The 22,491-nt window shown below is 47.3% G+C and overlaps 1 protein-coding gene across 1 annotated transcript in view; it reads right to left on the bottom strand.

The window, feature by feature from the left end:
* Nucleotides 1-22,491, bottom strand: part of Ext2 (exostosin glycosyltransferase 2) — a 134,649-nt gene that overhangs the window by 11,610 nt on the left and 100,548 nt on the right. The window lies entirely within an intron of this gene.

Below are 22,491 nucleotides of genomic sequence, written 5' to 3'. Positions count from 1 at the left end.
AGCCCAGGCTCCTGCGCCTGGCAGTCTCTGTCCATCTGTGGCACTCCCCGGCTTGCAGATGTAACGTTCCAACCCTGAAGCAGCACAGTCACTTCCCTCAGCATGAGCCTGCCCGTGCGTCCTGGTGTCCCTATCTATCCGGACACGGATCACATCGCGTTAGGGCTCATGTTGATGGCTTCATTTTAATTCGGTTATTTCTGAAGAGTCCCTATTTTGAAAAAGTTACATCCTAAGGGTCTGAAGATCCAGATTTCAACATAATCCTTGTGGGGAGACACCACTCAACCTGTAATATCTCTCTGAAAATCTTAAAGAAATGTCCCACTCTCAAAAACAAAAACAAAAACACTGGCTGGGTTCGCATCACACTCAGGGCAGTCTGCAGACTCCTTTGCTGTCACACGGCCCAACCTCTGCGCTTCTCTGGCTTCTCTCCCACACTCCAGCGGCCTCTCTGCTCTGTGACCATGCCAAGATCCCAGTGCCTTTGCACGTGATCTCCTAGCTCTGCACCAGGCTGGTCTCCTCTCATCAGCGAGGTCTCTGCTTATATGTTACCTGTCTTGAGAAGCCTGGGACCTTCCTATCACAGGCAAATGCTGCCTCCACCCCTTCTCCTATCACACCCCTTCCACCCCTTGCTCTGCTTCAACAAAGCTTCACAATTTTGTGGTCACATGGGCTATCTGTGCTGTATTATCTTGACCTATTTCCCTCCAGACAAGAGCAAGTCCATGCCATTCACCATCGTGTCCCAAGAACAAAGAACCACACCCCCCCACACTTGCCAAACAGACAAAGGCTCAGAGCCAGAGAGAGAAGGAGCCTGCGGCAGGGCGGATCAGCACCAAGCATCACAATGGCGCCCAGCGGCTCAGGGATGACACGCGTTTGCAGCAGCACATGACACCTGCAGGTCACTGCGCTGTCCCTGCCCAGCCCTCCTTGTGACCCCACGCATGATTTTAGGGGACGCCAGACCTGGGCCCCGGGTGTGGTGGTCTGGAGCTGTGGGCAGAGCTTCCCTCCTCGGGAGCCTGGCTCACCTATCAGGGCTCTCAGCCCGCAGACACCAGGTTGTAACCCACAGAGTTAATCGGCCGCAGGCATCGCCCAAGTAGCTACAGACAAATGAATCCATGTCAGACATTTCCTCAGCCGAGTGAGCCGCTGCTGAGTTCCCCCGGCTCTAGGGTTTGTACTTCAACAGATTAAAATAATATGATATTATTACAGTTTTATAGAGCCCGGAGTGGCGGCTCGGCCCGGGCAGCTGGCTCCTCCATCAGCACCACGTGCTCACGGTGCCCAGTACGTGGGTGCCACGCCCCTGGCTCACTGTGGTGTGCCACTCTGAAGGTCCAGGCCCACAGGGACACCCCTGGGACACATGGCAGAAGACAGGAGTGGGCGCCAGGAGGTGGCACCCAGCACTGCCGTTGCTTCTGCTAACACATGCAGGTGCTTTTCTCATTCCTTTCTTTACAAATCTCCAGCCACCACGATCTTCTTATTACTGGTATCACTGGCCCCATTTGAGGCTCAAGTACTTGTAAGATTTCAGTGAGGGGCTCTGTCAGCGCAAGTCACCCAGCAGACTCCTCTCCAGGGGGACTCACTGCGGTGACACCAGGTGCACCAGGAGTGCACGGTGCTCCAGGCATCAGAGGTGCCCTGATCTCGGATTCCCCAGACCCTTCCTCGAGCGCTGTTCTCCTGTGGGGCCTCTCTGCCCTTGACTTATTCCAGGCAGCTGGATACAATCAAGATACCATCCTCGCCACTTCATCTATAACTCTGCAGCAGACTGCAGGATCAAAACGGAGGGAAGGGGAATGGGATGGCCCACTCTAATCCGGCCCCAGTGTAGAACGAAGTCCATTATGTATACAGTAAAGCATTTTCCCAGCCAGGGCGCCCCTCCTCACGGCTCCCCGCCCCCCACTCCAACGCAGCTTCTTTCTTCCTACCCTGGAGAGCTGCCCTGGGGTCAGCTCATGCGGTCCCGCCAGATGCCTGTGCAAGCTGCAGCGTGGGCATCTGAAACTCCACACCGTGCTCTGCAGTGCTGGGAACGTGCTTCGACGGTTGGTCCAAAGCACAGAGCTGCAAAGTCCTCTGGATCCCACGTCAGCATTTATTTTTAATCACATGCATCATTGTGGACAGAGGCCTGTCTCAAAGGACAGGCTCGTGTCTTGCTTAGGGCTCTGGCAATAATGACAGTGTTTGCCTTTGGGCCATGTCATGCTGCCGTTCAAATGTGGACCCTAACACTGGAACACCGCTCTCCAACTTCTTTTTCCATTCTAATTTTTGCACTCTTGGTCCCAAACACCTCTAACCTGATCACAGGCATAGGCGCCTCTCTGGACTCCCAGGTGTGCTGACTTGCCACTCTGCGCAATTTTTTTAAAAATTAAAAGCAAGTCAGGTCCAGTGGCTTACGCCTATAATCCCAGCATTTAGGAGGCTGAGGCAGGGTGACTGTTGAGTTCAAGGCCAGCCTGAGCCACACAGTAAGTTCAAGGCCAGCTTGAAACACAAGCTGACTCTGTCTCAAAAGTAAACCAAAAACTCCAAAGCCTCTGGAGTTCTTTTGTGCCTCGCCATTACCACAGGATCAAACAAAGAATTTCCATCTTGGTTTGAAAGCCCTCCAGGAGAGTGAGCCTCTCCTACAGAAAGTACACCGGGAGCCACGGGCATCACATGCCCAGCCTGAGCTCCGCAGCTGGCCTATTCGAAGTGGCCGCTTTCATTTTACCATCTGCAAAAGGAGGGCTTGGGTTCCGCGATGGCTGATGTGCTTTTAGGGTCTAAACTCTTGTATCTTCTTCCTCATGAACTGTTCTCAAGGAACAGCCGCCAGCTGTGCCACAGCCTGGCCTGCTCATCTAACTCTGTTAAATGCCACGCACACATGGGTACCCCTAAGTGTTCCTGAAAAGAGGCGGCTGTGAGGCTGGCTCGGAGCGCAGGGCGTGTGCTAACCACAGGCAGCTGCAGGAAGCAGGCCGGGAGCCAGGAAGGTGCAGCACAGGTGGTGCCCATCTGGCCGGGCGGCCCTGAAGCCACGGGTCAGCACCAGGAGGACAGCCGCACTCTGAAGTGGCTGCCGCAGTCGCCGCCAGCTCACGGCCACGGTTCTGCAGGGAGGCTGCTCCTGGGTGGGAGGGAGGCACAGGATCAGGATTTGTGAACCGAGAGAGGAGCCAGGCATCGGCAAGGGAAACAGGGAGTTATAGATCCAGAGATCTCGGCAGCGCCCTAGTTTCGTTTCTTTCCTCGCAGCAGCTTCCAGAATTTTGTCTCTCTTTAATCAACCAAGTGGGACCCAACTCCCACAAACCAGCTCAAACCCCATCCTGTCCCAGGTCAGCGAGGCCGAGGGTCAAGAAGCCCAGTGTGTGAATATCTCCGGATAAGCAGCTCTTCCTTTTTTCCAGCTTCATCCCGCATGGTGCCCAGATGGGTAGGGGCAGCTGCTGGCTTCCACGGTACACTCCCGTCCCTTTGGGAACATGGCTCACCTTTTGGAGCCAGAATAGCCTGCGATCAAGTGGAATGGAGGGACCGGCTGTCTCTGTTTTCAGCCCGTGTTTTACCATTAGGGGGCAGTTCTTTTTTTTTTTGGTCTTTTTCCTTTTTATCGGTACTGAGGATTGAACTCAACAACTGCCTGCTTGCAAGGCAGGCGCTTATGCCGCTGAGCTAAATCCCCAGCCCCTGGGGGGCAGTTCTTATGAAAGAAATACCTTGCAAAAAGCCTGGGACACAGATGCTACAGGACACAGCTAGAGCAGGGGGACCCAGGAGTCATAGCTGACAGACACCTGTGCATTATGTTTGAAGACCAAACTGTCCAGTCACCGCAGTCTGCCTGGAATCCCTTCTTCCAAAGACAAGGTGGGGTCCTGTGTAAAACTAGACAAGCAGGAGAACCAGGAACACGTGAGGCTTCTGGAGTCCTGGTGGCAGTCTCTTGTGCCCTAGCTTGCCTAGAGGGAAGGTCTTGGTGCAGGGTGCATGATATCCACTCGTTTCCCTTCAGCCAAGGGACAGTGGGCGTGGCCACAGGTGTCAGGGATGTGTGTCATGATGTATCTGTCGGTGACCACTGCTGGGAAGTACTGAGGTGGCTCTGAGTCGCCTGTCTCATCCTTGTGTCTGCGCCAGCTGGCCAGAGGAGAAATGACCATGTGCTCTCTGCTGTGGGCGCTGCACCCACACTACCTCCTAAAGATCATCTAGAAGGTGGACATCATTTGGTCCACTTCCCTCTCTGCACAGATGAGAAAACGGCCGTCCCGAGGCGCACTGCTAGGCTGAGCCTAAACTGGTCCTGGTGCCCAGTCCAGGGCTCAGTTCATGAAGTCCTATGACTGCCTGCTGTTCTGACTCAAATAAACCCCTTGTCTCCCCAAAGCCGGAATGAACCGAGAAGCTAAGGTCACACGCGGCGGCAGCGGTGGTATGGCAAAGTCGTAGCGCTCACCTAGCAAGCGGGCTGGAAGCAGCAGGGCAGGGAGTGGAGAGGTAATGTGGCAGAGCCTTTCACACGCACCACCCTCATCTTCTAAGAGCTGGAGGCTCTTCACCAATGTGGTTCCCATTTAGCAGAAAAAGGGAGGCACATGCTCACCCCATTAGGAGAGGGAGCTCCTGAGAACTGCATGTAGCGAGTGAGTGAGATTCCACATCTGAGGCTGACTGGAACCTCGTAACCGGTGAGGCTTGGGGGCAGAGAAGGAAATGTGGGGAAGACGCAGCTGGAGAAAAGATTAAACCCATCTTCTCCTTTCACGGGCGATGAATCTCTCGGGAGACAGTAAGGAGGGAGTGAGGTACGTGACATGGGACGGGAGGTGGGTCGGGGTCAGGCAATGGTTTTGCTCACTCTGTGCCCCTGAAGTCTCCCTGCACATGACACAGCTTTTATCTCCAGAACTTCAGCTCCAGGGTGGGGTGCACTGTCTCAAGTCTGCTCTTGGGAGACTGCTTAGTTCAGCGGGTGGAAGAGTGGTGCGAAGCCGGACGGCTGTCCTCTAACTCCTGCACAGAGAGGATAAACAGAGCCTTGACCTGGTCATAGAGAACAATGACCGAGCCTTAGACATGTCCAGTTGATCTGGGTGAGGCTCCGCATCAATGCTGGGAGCCCAGAGCTACCAGTCTGTCCAGGAGGAAGGGGATGAATGTTCCCACTTCCAGCGGTGCCTGGTGCAGACTTCACTGGGGTCAGGGATGCCACTGCCAACCGGCCAGACCCCTCTGTTCCCTCCTCATGCAGAAGGAAGAAAAGGCACTGACCACGAGCTCGGTGGTCCTGACTCCCAAGCATAAATAGGGCTCTGGAATAGTAATGTCATGAGTTAAATTTGTCCCAGCACCCCATGTGGGCATTGAAGTCCATGACCTCTTCGTTACTTACATTCTAGCTATTAACAGTGATTTGAGGTGGCTTGTAAAAAAGAGAGAGAAAACTAGAATAAAACTCAAACTGCCATGAGTAACAATGTTTTTCACAGGGGGGAAAAATCCAACCTGCCATCCCAGCTACTCGGGAGGGTGGCAAGTTTTAGGCTGGAGGAAGCAACCTAGCAAGACCCGCCTCAAAACCAAAAATAAAAACGATTGGGGATGCAGCTTGGCACCTTTGGGTTCAATCTCTAGAGCAGTAAAAACACAAGAGATTAAGAAAGAAAGAACAGTGGTCATAGATAACGTTCCGATTCGACTGAAAATATTAATCCTGGTACCAAGATCTAGGAAGAGAACCCAACTACAAGCCCGAGTTATCATCGAGGGATGGAGAGTCCTGACTACTCTTATTTTATTAATTCCTTTAAACATTCGAGTCTCAGATGCTTATTGCGCGCCCATTGTGTCTGTACACTGAATGCTAACTTTGAGATTCACGTGCAGTTGTACAAAATACAGCAATGAGGCTGTGGCCCTGAGCTCAGTTTCTCCCGAGGGTCAAGCTGGCCCCGTGATTTTCCCAAGGTACAGAGTGTCTGAGCAACACGAGGCTCTCTCACTGGTCTTTAAACTCCCACTCACCACCCCAATGCCTGGTGACTAGTCTTCAGCTCTCCATTTCTGAGTCATTTCGAAGAGGTTACAGAAACAACCAGACTTCTGGGAATGGCTGTTCTCATCCGGTGTGATTCCCCCGAGTGTCAACTGAGCTACCGGGTATACGGCAAGTCTGTGCCTTTGTACCACCACGTGCATTCCACGATGCGTGTGTGCAGAGTGTGTTTTGTGTAACAAAGCACCCACTGGAAGATATCTGGGATGACTGTCGCGTTTGAGGGGTTGCAAGTTGTGAGCATCTGCTGGCATCCTCCGGGAAGATGATCCTGGACTGCAACAGCTGGGTCACATGACAGCTGTGTGCTCGTTTTAAGAAATGATCGAGAAACTGCTTTCCAGAGTGGAAACCAGCAGTCTAGGAGTGTTCCAGCTTCTCCGCATCCTCACCAGCATTTGCTACTTTCAGTTGTGTTTTTTTAACTTTGGCCATGAATACAGAATATGAAATCAGTTTATTTTGAACAGTTCTTATAATTCTATTCACAGAAAGTTTAGGTATAAATGAATTGTACGAACCTTAAAAATCACTGAGAGTATTTATTGTGCATCTACTATGTACCAAGCATCTTGGCTCACAAGGGAGACACAGTCACTTCCTGGAAAGCCCACAGACACGTTGCGTTTTTCACTTAAGCTCTAGATCACTACTGTGGATGCAAATGGTGGCCTAGCTGTAAAATGTTGGCTTCTTCCTTCCTTCTCCAGGAGAAGAATGTCAACATGGGATTGTGACCTCTGCCCAACCTTTCAAATCTTTTTAGCCCAGCCCAAAGCTGGGCTGCTTTTAAGGGTTGCCAAGTCTTGATCTAAAGCAGCCAACAGACAGTAGCAAATATACTGCAATCATGATTAATGTGAGCTCTAGGCACCAATTCCCAAGCATCAAGAAATAAATATGATCTGAGAGGTGAGCTGTAAATATCACGCTGACTGGTTCATCTCACTTCCTGGAGACTCATTTCACGGCTGTGACGGTTCTGAGGTCAAACGCGGCTCTGTACTTTCACAACTTTTCTTTCTTTTTATTCTCCCCAAATAGAGAGTCATCATATCTCATGCAAGAACAGTCACCAACCGCTGTCTCAGCCTCAGGACTTGGCAGGCAGCTGTGCCATCCTGCAGGAGACGTGGGGCTCCTCATTTGAGACAAGGAAGCCGCTCTGCTCTGAAAGCCATGGGCCCTGCCCTCCTGTGGAGCTGGGCAGTTCAGGTTGCATCCCTTGGCCCTGTGCCATGCCCTGCCCATGCACCTTCCCAAAGCATCTCTATCACAATCAGGCCAGATAAGCAGCGCATGAAGATAAATTTCCCACATCCCAAAACCACAAGCCAAATCTTCAAGCTCTGAATTCCTGGAGCAGTCCCTAGAGGACAACAGGCAGCTTTAGGAATAGTAACCCCGCAGTGTATGTATTTCTTCGCGGTTGCTCTGTTGCTGCAGAGATCTGTTTGTGGGGCTGGGCGGGTGCATTTCTTTAAGACATTAAACAAAGCGCTGCCTTGCTAGATCGATCCCGCAATGAGCACTAGTTCTTGAGGCACAGGCACAAAGCCAGGAAGGGTGCTGAGGCTGGCAGTGGAGAGGTCGGGAATGCACTCCTCCCTGGCACTGGAGAGCTCCCAGGGAAATGCACCTGCCTCCCCAGGACAGGAGTCTAAAAGCAGCAGACCCCTTCATCGGGGAAGAAGACAGCGGCAGAAGCATGCATCCTCTTTGGAGCAGGCAGCCATCAGTGCCCCACTTGAGGTTTCATTAATGGCTATGTAAACAAATTCTGAACTTGCTGTTTTAATTTGCCCAGTAGGGAAGAAAAAAGTGCCACTCCACTGTAATTCCCAACTGGGTGCTTGTTTTAAACGGTCAGATGTTGTTTCAATGTTCGGCATACATATTCGATTTCCTTGCTGTAATATTTGTTTGACTTGTCCTCCGGCGGGGACCGGGTGCTTTGGCGGCTCTGAGAGGTCAGCCTCCAGTGCGGGTCTCTCAGCACCTCCACGACTTCTGCCCGGGACCGGGATCCTCTTTCAGCAGTGTTTGCTGCCGGTGCGCACATGAGCTGTTTTCTCTCTGTCCCGTGAGGCTCGGGGTGTAAATGAGTGCAAGCTGGAGACAGGACAGGCTGTGCGGATCGGACAGTGCCATGGGCTGCACGCAGGGAACCTAAGCCATGTGCAGAGGACCCAGGGGACAATGCTCTGACCACAGTCTCCTCACTGACTACCTGCAGGTGGGAGTGCTTATGGAAAGAGCCCTCTGGCCACCTCTCCTCTAAGGACAATTCTCTCTGCAAGGGGCTTGAGGTACTTAAGACAATCGGAGGTAACAGCAGACAGATGTCTTTCTCAATATTGTCCTGGTGTTCTAGGCTCAGGAAAGGAACTCAGGAGATATGTCACTCACTCTGATGGACACAAAAGCCTAAAGACAGCATGCAGCCAGCAGCTCCATTAGATACTATAATGTGTGTGTGTGTGTGTGTGCACGTCACATTGCCTGAGAGTTTTCCAAAAGCTCACCTTTGGCAAAATGGTTTCAGCCATACTATAAATAAGGCTTTAGTGTTAGGCCTGGTACAGAGCAGATCTGGAACAGCCTGGCCAGGTTGGACGCTGCTGCATGTGCCAAGACGGCCTGGCCCATGTAAGCACAGGCACCCAGCATGCCCGAAGCCACCTGGGCTGACTGTAGATGCAGCCATGCTCAGGGATATAGTCCATCAACTATGGATGAGGGGAATGTGGCCGAATTCCCAATCTGTCCAGTCCCTGTGAGTACGGACTGCGGAGGCCCAAAGACCTGAGCTGGCCATGAGGTCAAGGCCTGGAAATCTGCAGAGGCGGTTCTCAGTGAAGACTGAGACACTTCCGATGACACCATTATCCACCTACTGCAGGTACATTCCTTCTTTAGGGTTCCTTTTCATTAGCCACAGCTGTGGAAGAACTGCATCCAGAGCCTGGATAAACTCAAAGGTGAGCCTGCACCACAGACTGTGGAAGGATAGGCTAGGCCATTGGTGGCGAACTATGGCACACACACCGCACACTGTAGCTGTTTGTTATCAACGAAAGCTCTGAAAGTTTTGCCACCAATGGGCTAGGTGGCTCCAGGTACTGAGAAGAGAAAACTTCCTGCAGAGACTCTGGCACATCCCCAGCTAGCCTGGGCATGTTTCTAGATTTCAGCTCAGGACTTGCACATTCCCACCGGCCTGAACCACCAGTGGTACACGCATGACTGTGCCATTGGGCTGCTTGTACTAGCTGATGGGTCTGACCCGTGCTGCCCGACAGAACAGTCATGCATGTACCACCAGGGTTCAAGTAGGCAGAAATGCAAGACATTTGAATCAGAGCTGCCCAGCAGTGAGACATACAAATTACAGCTACTGGAAAGCTATTAAGTCCAGTGAGATAAGCAGTTAATTCCCTATCCAAAGGACCATAACCACAAGGCTGTGAGAACTGATTGTGAGACTCAGTTTTGTTTATTGCCTCCAGAATCACGATTTGTGGCACCTTCCTGGGCAGAAGGCTGGGGATGAATGGACACAACAGAGCTTCGCCTTATGAGCTCTCTAGCCACTTTTAAAGACCATTATGCAAGCTCATTCTGGAAAAAGGTATTTGCATCACTTCTCATAAGGAGACGAAAAGCATTTAGAATCACAGACTATGTCTTCTCTCCCGCTCTCCCTGGATATGGGTAGAGACAGATACAAATTTTACTACTTGTTTCAAAAGTGAATGTTCTAGAGTCCCGGCTCTGGCGTTCTCCAATTAGCCAAGGTTCCTCATCATAGGTTAAATCCATCAAACACTAAATCTGCGGATTTTCCTCCACCACCATTCAGTTGGTGTCTCTGCTCTGTCTCCATCAGGAGCGCACCCCACGATCTGCGGCTCTGACCACCCAGTTCCATGCAGTTGGCTCTCTGCTGCCTGACTCCTGAGCTGCTGCTGTTAACCAGCGCAGACCTCATGCCGGCCCTGCCATCTGCTTGCCATCCCGGCTCGACCACACACACCAAGCTCATTCTCACTTTGGTGCCTTTCCTTTCGGTGCTTCTTACCACAAGGTGGGAAAACCCACGCAAAGATGGCATAACGGGCAAAATCCTATGTTATCCTGCCGTCTTCCAATGATTCTTTGGGAATATTGACTCACCCTTACCTGGGCAGCTGTGAACCGCACAATACAAGTAAACTCACACAAGTGATTAGCACCCAAGAATTCTCACCAACCTCCCCACCCCTGGGACCCCAATCTCCCCCACCCACAGGACCCCAGGCTGTAAAAGAAAGGGCACCAGCCTTCTGTGCCTGGGGCCACGTTCCGCTGCTCCTGACATTATCACCAGTATTATTAGCCCAGGGCATTTCACATTTCTCAGGTGAAAAATGTCCAACACTTAAGCGCTAATAACTTTTTATGGTTGGAAATGTGGATCAAAGTATGAAAGGAAAAATAAATTCACAGGTTTGTGCATTGAGCCAAGTCTCCACGGCTCATTTTCTACCACATGTTTTAAACTGTCTCTCCCAGGTGGGGGAGGGGAGCAGGAATAAGTCGCTTTTTATTTTCCAGCTCTTTTCGGTCTGAAATAAAAGCAGACAGACTCGGAAAAAAAAAAAAAATCAAACATTCGAGTAACATTATACACTGCTACTGTTCCCCTAGGAGTCTCTTGCAAATGAGTATCAAGAACTCAATAGATACTTTCCTGGTAAAATACATAAACAGATAAATAAATTATCCCAGGCTGAAAAGAATTTCCACATCTGGTAGCTCGCTAGAGCTTGTCAAACAAGTCAGAAACACGCAGGGCCAGAGAGGATCATTCCTAGCTCCTGACTTCAGGACTGAGCACGATGGAACACTTCCCAAGGCCTCTGCCTTCCAACAGGGAATACGACCCCACTGGATCGTGCAAGCAAATCCTGGGGTTTTCTTCCAAGTAAATAAATAATCATACGCGGCACTGAGTCCAAACAACTGTGTGTGCCAGTCCCAAGAACTTGCCAGGGTGACCTCGGAGGGTTATGATCAATGTATGATAACACCTTAAAGAAGTAACTGAATGGCTTTGTACCTCAGTATCCTCAGCAACAAAGTCTCAAGTGACAGGATGATCTCTGAAGTCCCTCACATTCTGACCCTGTGTGCCTTTCAAATAGAGCTTTCGGAACGGGGTGACAGAAATGGGTGAGAGGCATGTGATGTGCAGAGATGTGAACCTTGCATCCCACCTGTGGACACCTGTGGTGGTCACTCATGGTGGCAGCAGCCGTGTCTGGGTGCCCAGTATCAGGATTAACATCATTTGCTTGTGCTAGGATTCACCAAGGCAGGACAAGGCATCGTTGAGCTCTAATAATTTCTCCTGGGAAGGGATTCGAGAGTTCACAATCCATTTTCAAGGTAGTGTTCCAGGAAGATCGTCCCCCTACCCTTTATCTTACATTGATTTCCTGTTACATTAGGCCCAAATTTCCTTCTCAAAGCTCTGGGAAGTGTGCGAGCTGGGAGCTGGCCTCTGCTCTACACTGCGGAGCCTGCTGCTTTCAAATGGCATCCGTAAATCATTCCTCCCGCCCCAACTCGGTACGGCCTGACAGCGCCTTCACATTTGTGAGCAACATGCAGAACTCTGCTGGATCTCAGCAGAGGCGCCACCAGGATCTTGCACAAAGTAGGCTCTGCTCTGGTCTCCTCCACGACAATGACCTCTGCATCCTTCTTTCAGCTTCTGGCCCGCTGCTGGGTCCTCATGCATGCGATCTGTTGCACAGGACAGCCAGGGGCTATGATGCTCATGGTAGCACTTTGGTACTTGTCCAACCCCACTGCGTCTGATACATCTGCCTGGACAGCTGATCTCTTAGAATGATTACACCCAAAGATGTTCTGGAAAGTTGTTGGGTCTTTTCTTTCTTCAGGGAGAACTATTAAACTCATTGTGGATCAGAGGGCTGCTGGCTTCTCCTTTACCAAAAAATTTCCAAGTGGGAATATTATTCCCTCGCTTCTCTAAAATTTCTTTAAAGCAACAGTAAAAAATACATCTGCTGAATGTTTTCTCTTTAGTTTTCACACTGCAGATATTGTGTTTGAAGCACTTTTTACTTAAACTAAGTTAATGAATTTAACTATTACAGATTGAGAAAAGCTATACAAGAATAGAACTGGAGTGCTAATTTCATGGGACAAGCAGGGAGATATTTTGATTATGTTCAAAGTAAAAGTACTGGAGCAAGTAGGCCTACTTAGATCAGACTTAGAGAGTGTTAAGTGCAGAATGAGCCCTCTTTTTAAGTGCATACAGAATACTTACCAAAATAGACGCTTTACTGGGCCGCACAGTCTCAGTAAATTTAAAAATAATAAAATCATATACACTATATTTTTATGATAGTAGACTCAAACCAGAAATCAATAAAAGATAACAAAATGTTGACAAAAACAAACAATGTAATGTTATATGACTCTGAGTCCAAGATACCCAGACAATGAAAATTACAAAATGTTGTGAACTGAAGGGTAACAGATATAACATCACCACTTGAGAATGCACTGAGAGAAGCAGCAATTAAAGAGAAATTTCAATGCATATATCAGAAAATAAATTTTAAAATCAATGATGTAAGAAGCTACAAACATAATGGCATAATGGCAAACATAATGAAATTCACAAAAGCAAGGATGAACACAGTCAGCCAAAGTAACTAAATTCAAAACAAATACACAAGAGAAAAACCAGCAAAATCATAAGTGGATTCATTGACAAGAATTGTGACTCTAATGAGCTTTTAACAAGCTCAACAAGAGAAAACAAAAACTATCAGTGTCAGGAATGAAAAGCAGTAAGTTTGAGCAATAAGAAGACAGCATTGCGTATTTTTCTGCTAGTCCATTTTCAGACAAAATGAAGTGATTCCCTGAAAAACACAACCTAGCAAAACTGACACAAGAAGAAACAGAGAGCCTAAGTGGCAGTGGGGCCCTAAGGGGCGGAGGCTGCCGTGATCTGCAAGGTGACGCGTGAGAACCAAGGGGAAACGGGAAGGGTGCTGAAGATCACAAATGAGCTGCGGTGCTGGCCAAGCTGCTGGGCCTGCAGATTTCCTTTTCTTTCTCTGTGTGTATGTATACAATAGACTGATTTTTTCCCCTCTTCTTTTTCAATTACTATTTGAAACAGGAGTGCTACAATTTATTCAGTTCATATTATTATATACATTTTATTGAGATCTGTTTTGATGTGCTCGTCTGTCTATACCTTTTGCCAAATTTGGAGGTATTTTCAGTTGTTTATCAAAATTTGTACTCATTTTTCTTTTCCGTCTGAAACTGTAATGACACTAATGCTGTCCCATAAATTTGAGGCGCTATCTACTTACTTCAATCTATTTCTGCCACGCTGTCCATATTAGAGAATTCCTATTGATTTACCAGGTCTTGTTTTTTGCTGAGATTTCTCATCTTCCCATTTGTTTCAACGGTGCTCATAATTCCTTATAAGAGCATCTTTTTTTGAAAGCTTCTTTAAAATCCTTGGAAATTTCAGAGTCTTTGTCATCTTGGTGTTGGTGTCTGAGAGTTCTCTTTTCTTATTAGAGTCACAGTGTTCCCGGTCTTTGTCTAATAAGAAATGCTGGCACATTCTAAGTACTGCTATGAGATGCTGGCTCCTATTTCAGTTTCCTACTTCAGCAGGCAGCTCAGGTTCAGAATGCAGGTCCTGGACCATTTTCACGGGCTGTGGATGGAACGTCAATTGAGTTTTCAAAGCCCTCCCAGAGCTCTTCTAGCCTGCCCAACTTCTGTGCTACCCAGAGGCAATGTGGAAACCTGGGCAGTGTCCTACACCACAATTTATTTCTCAAAGCAGTTTCTGTGTGGGCTTCCATCAGTCCTCTGCCTGGGCTGCTGCGAGGGGGGAGGTGGAGTCTGCCCAGGACTTCGACACAGAGTAGAGAATCCTCTTCCTGCCCCTCCTCCTGGCTCTGCCCTTCACTCTAAGTGGGCAGGGTTTGCCCGTGATTGCTCCAGGCAGGGGGTGTGTGACAGAATTCGTGGCTGGTGGGGCCCCAGCCCATGGTCTCACAGTGGATGGTGGTTAGGGAGGAGCATGCTTTTGTTCCTGTCCCCTGTGGGGACAGAGCAGGAACAGCTGCAGGGATCTGCCAACACCTGCCATGGTGTGCCTCTAGCCGGCAGGGCAGTGGGTGGCTTCTTTGTTGGAGTCTGCCTAGACTACGTGGCTACCTCCGGCTCGAGAATGTGGGTCCTTCTTGAGTTGTTTTGGTTTGTTTTGTTTGAGACAGGGTCTCGGCATGCAGCCCAGGCTGGCCTCGAACATCCAGCAATCCTCCTGCCCTGGCCTCCCGAGTGCTGGGATTACAGGTGTGTGCCACCACACTTGGCGAGTTTTGTTCTTGTTTTCTTCTATATGTGTAGGCATCAATGTCTTCTCTTAGCATGAAGGCTGGGATATATATACAGGAGGCAGGGGCAAAAAATATACTTCCAAAAAACAAGAAACCCTAGGAAAACTCACCACTGGCTAATCCCTCAGGCCCCGCCAGTCTGTCTTGTTTGCCCACCTTCCACAATCTTCTGTGAGTTCCTTTCTGTGTTTTATCCAGGGCTTTTAGTTGTGATTAGCAGGGACAGGGTAAAACGTGCTTACTCAATCTTAGGCGGAATAGGAAGTCTATCATTTAATTTTAAATTACTGAAAGATCCCAGTTGAATTGTGACTCAGTTAAAGAAGGAGTTAACAATCATCCAGAGAATGATATTATGACCCTGAGGAGAGGCCCGCACATGTGTAAGGACAGCTGCATCCTCTTAATGCAAGCAGCGTTGCCGAACGGAAGCTGAGTTTTGTGCAGAAGTTGAGCAGCCGGAGCTGGAGACATTGCTAGTTATTCAGCTGTGGCCTCGCAGACCCCAACTGACTCCTATTGCTTTTCAGGGCTGGGGCTGGAACTGCAGATCACAGCTCGCCTTTGCCAAGGGGCTTCCTAGCATTTCTGCCAACAGGGGGCGCTAGCGAGAGACTGGTTACCAGGGGCTGGAGCACTTCCTGTTTGTTGGCTTTTCCTGCCCATGTGGTTCTCCCCTCTGCCTCAGCATCCCCAGTACCAGCCTCATCTTAACCTCCAGAAGGACCAGCAAGAGGCATCAGGTGGCCCCTCAGGATGGAGGCCTCTGCTCCAAGCTTCTAGGTCCTAACCTAGGACCTAGGTTCCTTTCCTCGGGCCATGGATGCCCCCTGGAGTTCTCTACACTTTTAGCCTCCCGATTCATTCTTTAGCTGTGTTCCCCGTGCCTGAGACATTTCTCACACTGATTCCTTCTGTTGAAACAAGCAGTACGAATTCCCTTTTCCTCAATGATGTAAGCACTTCTTTGTGAATGGAAGACCCAAAAGAAAATGCTGGGGTTTTTTTATGCTCCCCAAGAAGTCTGAACAAGTGAGTGTGAATGATACAGAAGCAAAAATTGGAACAGTTACATGATTAAGTCTCGGCAGATGGCTCCGTAGAGTGAAAAGATTACTAAATGAGCTCTGGTGCTATCAGGGCCACTTACTAACTGGGCGATGATATTGCACGAGTCATTTAAGAGCTCTGAAACAGCTTATAGGTTGGCTTTACCTCTAATTATTTCTAAGTGTCTTTCCAAACTGAAACGACTACTTTATCCTCATTAAATCACCAGTAAAACCATCTGGGCTGCAGTCTTTTCTCAATGGGAAGCTATTAATAACAACTTCAATTTCTTTAAAGGAGCACTAGCCACACACCCTGATTGAGTTTTTGCAAGTAGTAATTTTAATGAATCCTTTCATTTCACATAATTTTTCATAATATTCTTTTATTGTCTGTAAGACCATAGTAACAACCCTCCTTCAGTTCCTCTTCATTTCTGTTAATGATCTTCTGAGTTTTCTTTTTGAGTGGTCAAGGTAAAAGTTTATCCAATTAGTTAATTGTTTCAAAGAGCAATTCTTGGTTGTTAATTTTGTCTGTTGGTCTGTTCTCCTCATTATTGATTTATTATTTCCTTCTTTCTATTGACTTTAAATTTAATTTACTCCTTTTTCCCTTTAGCTTCTTAGAAGAACTTTCAGTCAGTGAGTTTAGACTTTCCTTTTTTTTGATTTTTATTACGGTTTTGAGGCAGGGTGTCACCACGTTGGCCAGCGGCCCTCGCATGGTAGGTCTTCCTGTGTCAGCCTTCTGAGTGTCTGAGATTATGGATGTGTGCTACATGCCCATGGACCTTTCTTTTCTCTACTGTAAGCCCTTTGGTGCTATAAATTTCCCCTAAGCACTGCTGTAGCTACATCTCACAAGAATCTGTTTAGTTTGGCAACATGGTTTATAGTTGGGAAAATCAGCAATTTAAAGTGTGCTTTTCGATGAATGTTGACAGGTGTATAAAGTTATATATAACCAGTACCACAACTATAATACAGAACACTTTTAGCCCCTGAACTCCTTCTTGCCCTTTTTTCTGTCAACCTCATCCCCTAGTCTTGGCAATATAGCTTTTATGCCCTACAATGTCACATCCATGGACTCACACAGGAAGTGGTCTTTCGCATCTGCACGTTCACCTAACATAATATAACATGTGTTGTTTGTGTCAGTATTTATTTCTGGCCATTGCTCAGCAGTTTTTCACTGCGTTTGTGTATGCATCTTTACCAGCTAATGTTTTCATAGTTTGGCAATTTTAGAGGAAAGCTATGAACACTTGAGTACAAGTCTTGGTGCAGGCACATGATTTTACTGCTTTTGGGAGCTGAGTCACATGAAAAGTGCATGTTATTAGACATCCCAGTCGTACTGGTTCACATTTTCACTAACCATGCAGGAGTCTGAGCAGCTCTGCAGCCCGACCACCACTAGGTACTGTCAGTCTGCATGCTCTCAGCCATTCTAGTGGGTAGGTAGTGGAAACACACGGCTTTATTTTATAATTGTCCTAATGACTATGAGCTTAGGACTTTTGCATGTTATTTTATGTGCCTTTTTGAATGTTTCATGCAATAATTTTTACTCCATACACTCTTTTCCTGAGTTTGATCCCATTCATTTTAAGGATTTTAAAAATTTATCTTACTGACAAACTACATTTTTATGCAGTTATAGTGTGATGCTTCAACACACATACACACAGTGTATTAGCAGATCAGGCTAATTAACAGATGCACCACCTCATATACTTGTTTCTTTATGGTGAGAACATTTAAAATCTTCTCTTTTAGTAATTTAAAAATATACATTGGGAGGCTGAGGCAGGAGGATGGCCAGGTTTGAGGGCAGCTTGGTCTATATAGTGGATTCAAGGCCAGCCTAGACTACATGTACATATAGTAAGACCCTGTTTCAAAAAAACAACCCCTCACTGTTAAAAAACAAGAACCCCAAAACCAAATACATGCTTGCATGAAAGTGCAATTTATTATCAATTGTAGTCACTTTGTTGCATGCTAGATCACCAGGACTTCTCCTCCTGGCCAACTGAAATGTACCTTCAACCATCCTTTGCCCTTCCCCTGCTACCTGTCTCCAGCATCTGGTAATTCACTCTATGCTTTACTTCTGTGGGTTTTGAATTCGTAGCCACACATATCATTTTACCTATACAATATTATCTTTCTGTGTCTGTCACTTACCATAACATCCTCTAGATTCATCCATGTTGTTCCAAATACAGGCTTCTGTTATTTTGAAAGGCTTAATAGTATCGCATTGCGTATGAATACACATCTCCCTTACCCATTTACCCAGAGGAGGACTTGTCCACTGACTTCCTATCTTGGTTCTTGTGAATAACTTTGCAATGAACGTGGGGACTACAGGGTTTTTGTTTTAAATCACATACTCTTCATTTCCTTTGGGTATATATCCACAAGTGGAATGCTGGGTCGCACGGGAATTCTCTTCTGGTTTTCTCTGACAGTCTCGTATCATTTTCTGAAATGGCTGTGTTATTTACATTTCAGCAGGGTAGAAGGGCTTTCTCCGCGGCCTCACCAATCTATCGACAGAAGCTGTTCTAACAGCTGTCAGGTGCTCTCTCATTGTGGTTTCAACCTGCATGTCCCCAAAGTTTGGTGAGGTCCAGCACATTTTCACGTATCCATCAGCTTTTTGAGAACTGTCTTTTGATGTCCTCTGGCTACTCCCAATAGGGTTGTTTTCTTGCTACTACGTAGTCTTGAGTTCTTCATATATTTTGGACATGAGCTTATCTGACGTATGACTTGTAAATACGTACTCCTAATCTGTGGGTTGTCTTTCTCTGTCTCCTTTACTGTGCAAAGCCTTTTAATTCCACACAGTCCACCTGTCTGTCTTTGCTTTTATTGTTCTGTATCTTCTTTGGTATTGCAATGAGTTGAGAGGGCTGCTGATGTATTATGGATACAAGCCCTGCATCACACACATGTTCTGTAAATATTTCCCCCAATCTACGACTTATCCTTTCATTTTCCCCAGAATTGTCATCTTCTCAAGTGGTGTGCACTTCAACGAGGTCCAATTTATCCATTTTTTTCTTTTGTGGCATATAATTTGTCTCCTATTTAAGGATCACTGTCCAATTCTAGTATACTAAGATTTTTCTTCAAGAAATTTTATATCTTTAGCTCTGACATTTGGAACTAGAATCCATTTTGAGTTGAGTTTTGGTATAGACTATACGGTTAATGTTATAAATTAAAAAAAAAACATGGCTATAAATATTGCAGCACCATTCAATAAAAGGACTGTCTTGTCTACTGACCCAACTCAGCTCCTTTGCTGGAAATTAACTGACCATACATGGGTGGTCTATTTTGTCTGCTTCGTCCTTTTCACTGACCAATACCACTGTGTCTTGATTGTATAGCTTTACAATAAGTCTTAAAATAGAACAGCATAAGTCCTGCAACTCTGTTCTTTATCAAAATCACTTGGCTGTTTCTTTTTTCTTTTTATTTTTTTTGAGACAAGGTCTTGTTAAGTTGCTACATTGCCTGGGCTGTGCTTGATTTGTGATGCTCCTGCCTCAGCCTCCTAGAGTGCAGAGATTACAAGTGCAACATACCTTACTGGGCTGTGCTTTGCTTTTTTCAGGACTGCTGTGTTTCAACTCTAGAACCTGCTTGTCCATTTCAGGAAAACAACGAAGGCCATCTGGGCTTCTGATAGGGCTTGCTTTGAATCCGCAGAACAATTTGGGGGCACTGACCCCTCCACGGCAGTGAGCCTGGCACCCATAAGCATAGTCCTCCTTCCATCCATGGCATTGCTCTTTGATCTTCGGTTTCTCTCGGTAGCCTCTTGCAGGTTCCCCTGGGCATGCCTGGCACACACTCTGTTAAACTGTTGAGGTATTTCATTTTTCTTCCACTCCAAGTATATAAATATGACCCCTTTTGATAGCTTTTTGGTAATATAGTTGGAACAGAATAAGTGGAATGTACTTGAAATGTATAATCTGATGCTTTAACATGTATCAGTAAACACAGCACCCAGTTGAGAGAATAAACGCACCCGTTTCCCCTCACTTCACAACGCAGCGTAATCATGCTGTCAAACACTCGCACCGCCAGGTGTAGCAATGGCTCCTTGCTGCTTCCTGCTCAGTCGTGTTCCCCTGTAGATCTCTGCTCCTGTGTGTTTTCCCCACTCAACTCCTGACAGCCCTGCTGGTAAGGCAGACGCCTTGCTTATCAGATATTGCTGAGCATCTGCGGAATGCAAGTGCGTGGGGACAGCACAGAGGACAGAGGCAGTAAAGGAGGCAGCCGCAGTGTCTGCCCTTTGGTGCCGGCATCTTAGAAGGGAAATGGGACATAAAACACTTGCTCACAATGCAGTGCAGAGCGCTCCGGACCTACCTTAGACCGGAGGCTCCAAGTGAGTGTGGAAGGACTCAGGAATAACGAAATATATGATCGCAAAGGACTATGATAAGCACTGAGAAGACGTGGGTCTAGGCTCCAGGATAACCCTCCTAGGATGCGGATTTTTAATAACTGATTTGTTTACTCACTTAGCCACACCTCCGGTTCTTCCAGAACATTCATCCCATGCTTTGGCATAAAAACAGGATATAGGGGCCCCATCATCTTCTGCCTTCTGAATCAGCACTAAAGGGGGCGCCCTCTCCAGGAGAGAAACCTCCCTCTGTATAACGGTAGGACAGAGTCTCTCATGAATCACAGTAGGACCCTGCACAGAATAACGAAGGGCTGCTGTCCCGGAAAGAACAGCAGTAGGAGTTACACCAGCGAAGCACACAACCGCAGGGATGCACCACTCTGTGTTTGGCCACTAAACTGTTGGTATGTACTGGTTCCTTTTCCCCTCCAGTTTTTGGTTATTATAGATAAAACTTTTTATCCACTACCCAGCACAAGTTCTCTATAGCTACTTCTCACAAGCAGGGACTCTGCATTCTTATCCAATGCACATGGTAGCCTTACACATGGATACCGTCCTTGCCAAGAATAAAACCCAGGAAGAATGAATACCATGCTCATGGTTATGCACTGGTTGGTGATGGAGAAGAAATCTGGGCATGGAACTCTCATTTATCTATAATACTCATTAGCATGCAAGAAATAATGCTACAAGGACCCTAACAAGCAACAGGGGTAGGGGTTCCTAAAAGTCTACCAGCATCAAAATAATCTGGTGATGGAAAACTATATGCTAACGGCTCTGAATTCCACTGCTAAGGATCAGTGCTCTGACAGGCACCATGCAGGGTGAAATTGTCAGGGAAGATAGGGTGGTGTCAAACAAACTTGAGTTTACGTAGCAATGTGTTATGGTTTGTATCTGGTTGTCCCCCAAAGCCTCATTCAGTCATGAAAAGAGGGAAGCTTTTTCAGAGGTAGCTGAATCTAGAGTTTGTGACTGACTCCTAGTGCAAAGCTGGGATTAAGGGTCCTGGGAATGAGCCTGGGTGATGGCTGGATCAGGACCAGAGAGAGCTTGCTTCTCCTTTTGGCTCTTGTTGCTTTTAGTATCTTCCGTCGTCATGAACTGTGACCCCTCTGCTATATGTTACTCCGCCTTGAAGCCAGCCAATTATGGACTGAAACCTCCACACACTGTGAGCTAACTAAACTTCTCCTTTAACTTTGGGTGTCAAGTATTTTGTCTTTGCAAGGAGAGAAAAGTAACTAAGACACAGTACTTCTTGTACTTTTTGCCTGTGGTTTCAGGCAGGTTATCTAAGCTTGTTTAATGTGAGCACAGAACGAGGGAAACATGAGCATCATAGTTCTTTGTTGTGCAAAGGCCAGAAATACTGTGTGTAAGCACTGGGGACCTGGGCAGGACTGGAGCAGAACACAGAGTAGCTGGTTGTGAAATGCTCCTTCTAGAGATTCTCTCAGTGGGAGATGGAGGAGCCAACCTCCTGGCCTCAGTCCTGGCACAGAATGGAACCCAAGCCAAAGAGGGCAGTGGTGACCTGTTTACCTCTCTGTTATAGACTTCCTGGAAATGCTGTCACCATGGCCACAGCAATCTGAATATCCTCTTTTCCATCTCACCTTTGCCACAAAAACCAACACACGGGTAGAGTCTGAAGCCACTGTATACAACAGCGGGGGAAGATGTAAGTGGATAAACACTGTCTTTTCTCACGACTTGGCTAGAGAAACAAGTGGGCAGTTTGCTTTTTTTGTTGTTGACTTAAAGGGAATACTGGTCTACCAAATGTCACCCAATATCCTACAAGAGATGGTGTAAAAGTCATCTCTGACGACTGAAAATAAATCCCAAAAGACGAATGCATGTTTTATTAGCTACGCTCATGCCTTTCATTGGCAGTAGAGTACTGACCAGGGTATCACACATCAATCTCTTTCAGAACAATTTCTTTTACACTTAGCTGGAACTATAAAAACAGAACAAAACAGGGAAATCTTAAATGCTTAATTTTTTGGTGGTGGCGGTTTCCTGTTTCTTCCCCTTAAAAAATCTAGTTTTGGTTTCAGGATCTCAAAATAAATTTCTTCGATAAATACATGTACCAAGTACAGCTTCATTTAATAACATTTCATGATTTCTTAAGAACTCGTAATTCAACAAATTTCAATCAAGGAAAGAAAATAGTTGCTCCCTCCTCTGAAAGGCTGGCTGAGCACGGGGGATAAATCTCAGCACTCCCCCACGCCAGCTGTGGCTAAGTGATTTATGCACCCCCAGTGCTGGGGCTGATACCACCACCCTTTTGCAGTGCAGGCCTTTGCTGTCCCTGTCCTGTCTCAAGTGCAATATCCTCCCTGACAGGCCGAGTCAGCTCCTGCTGCCTCTCCCCGGGCAGGGCTCGGCACTTTCCCCTGGGAAGACCTTTCC

This window comes from Cavia porcellus, unplaced genomic scaffold (genome assembly GCF_034190915.1).
Source record: "Cavia porcellus strain 051 isolate PalLab524CR breed Dunkin Hartley unplaced genomic scaffold, mCavPor4.1 scaffold_17, whole genome shotgun sequence".
Taxonomy (NCBI): Eukaryota; Metazoa; Chordata; class Mammalia; order Rodentia; family Caviidae; genus Cavia; species Cavia porcellus.
Note: the sequence above shows the minus strand (reverse complement) of the source record. Positions and strands in the feature narration are given on the sequence as shown.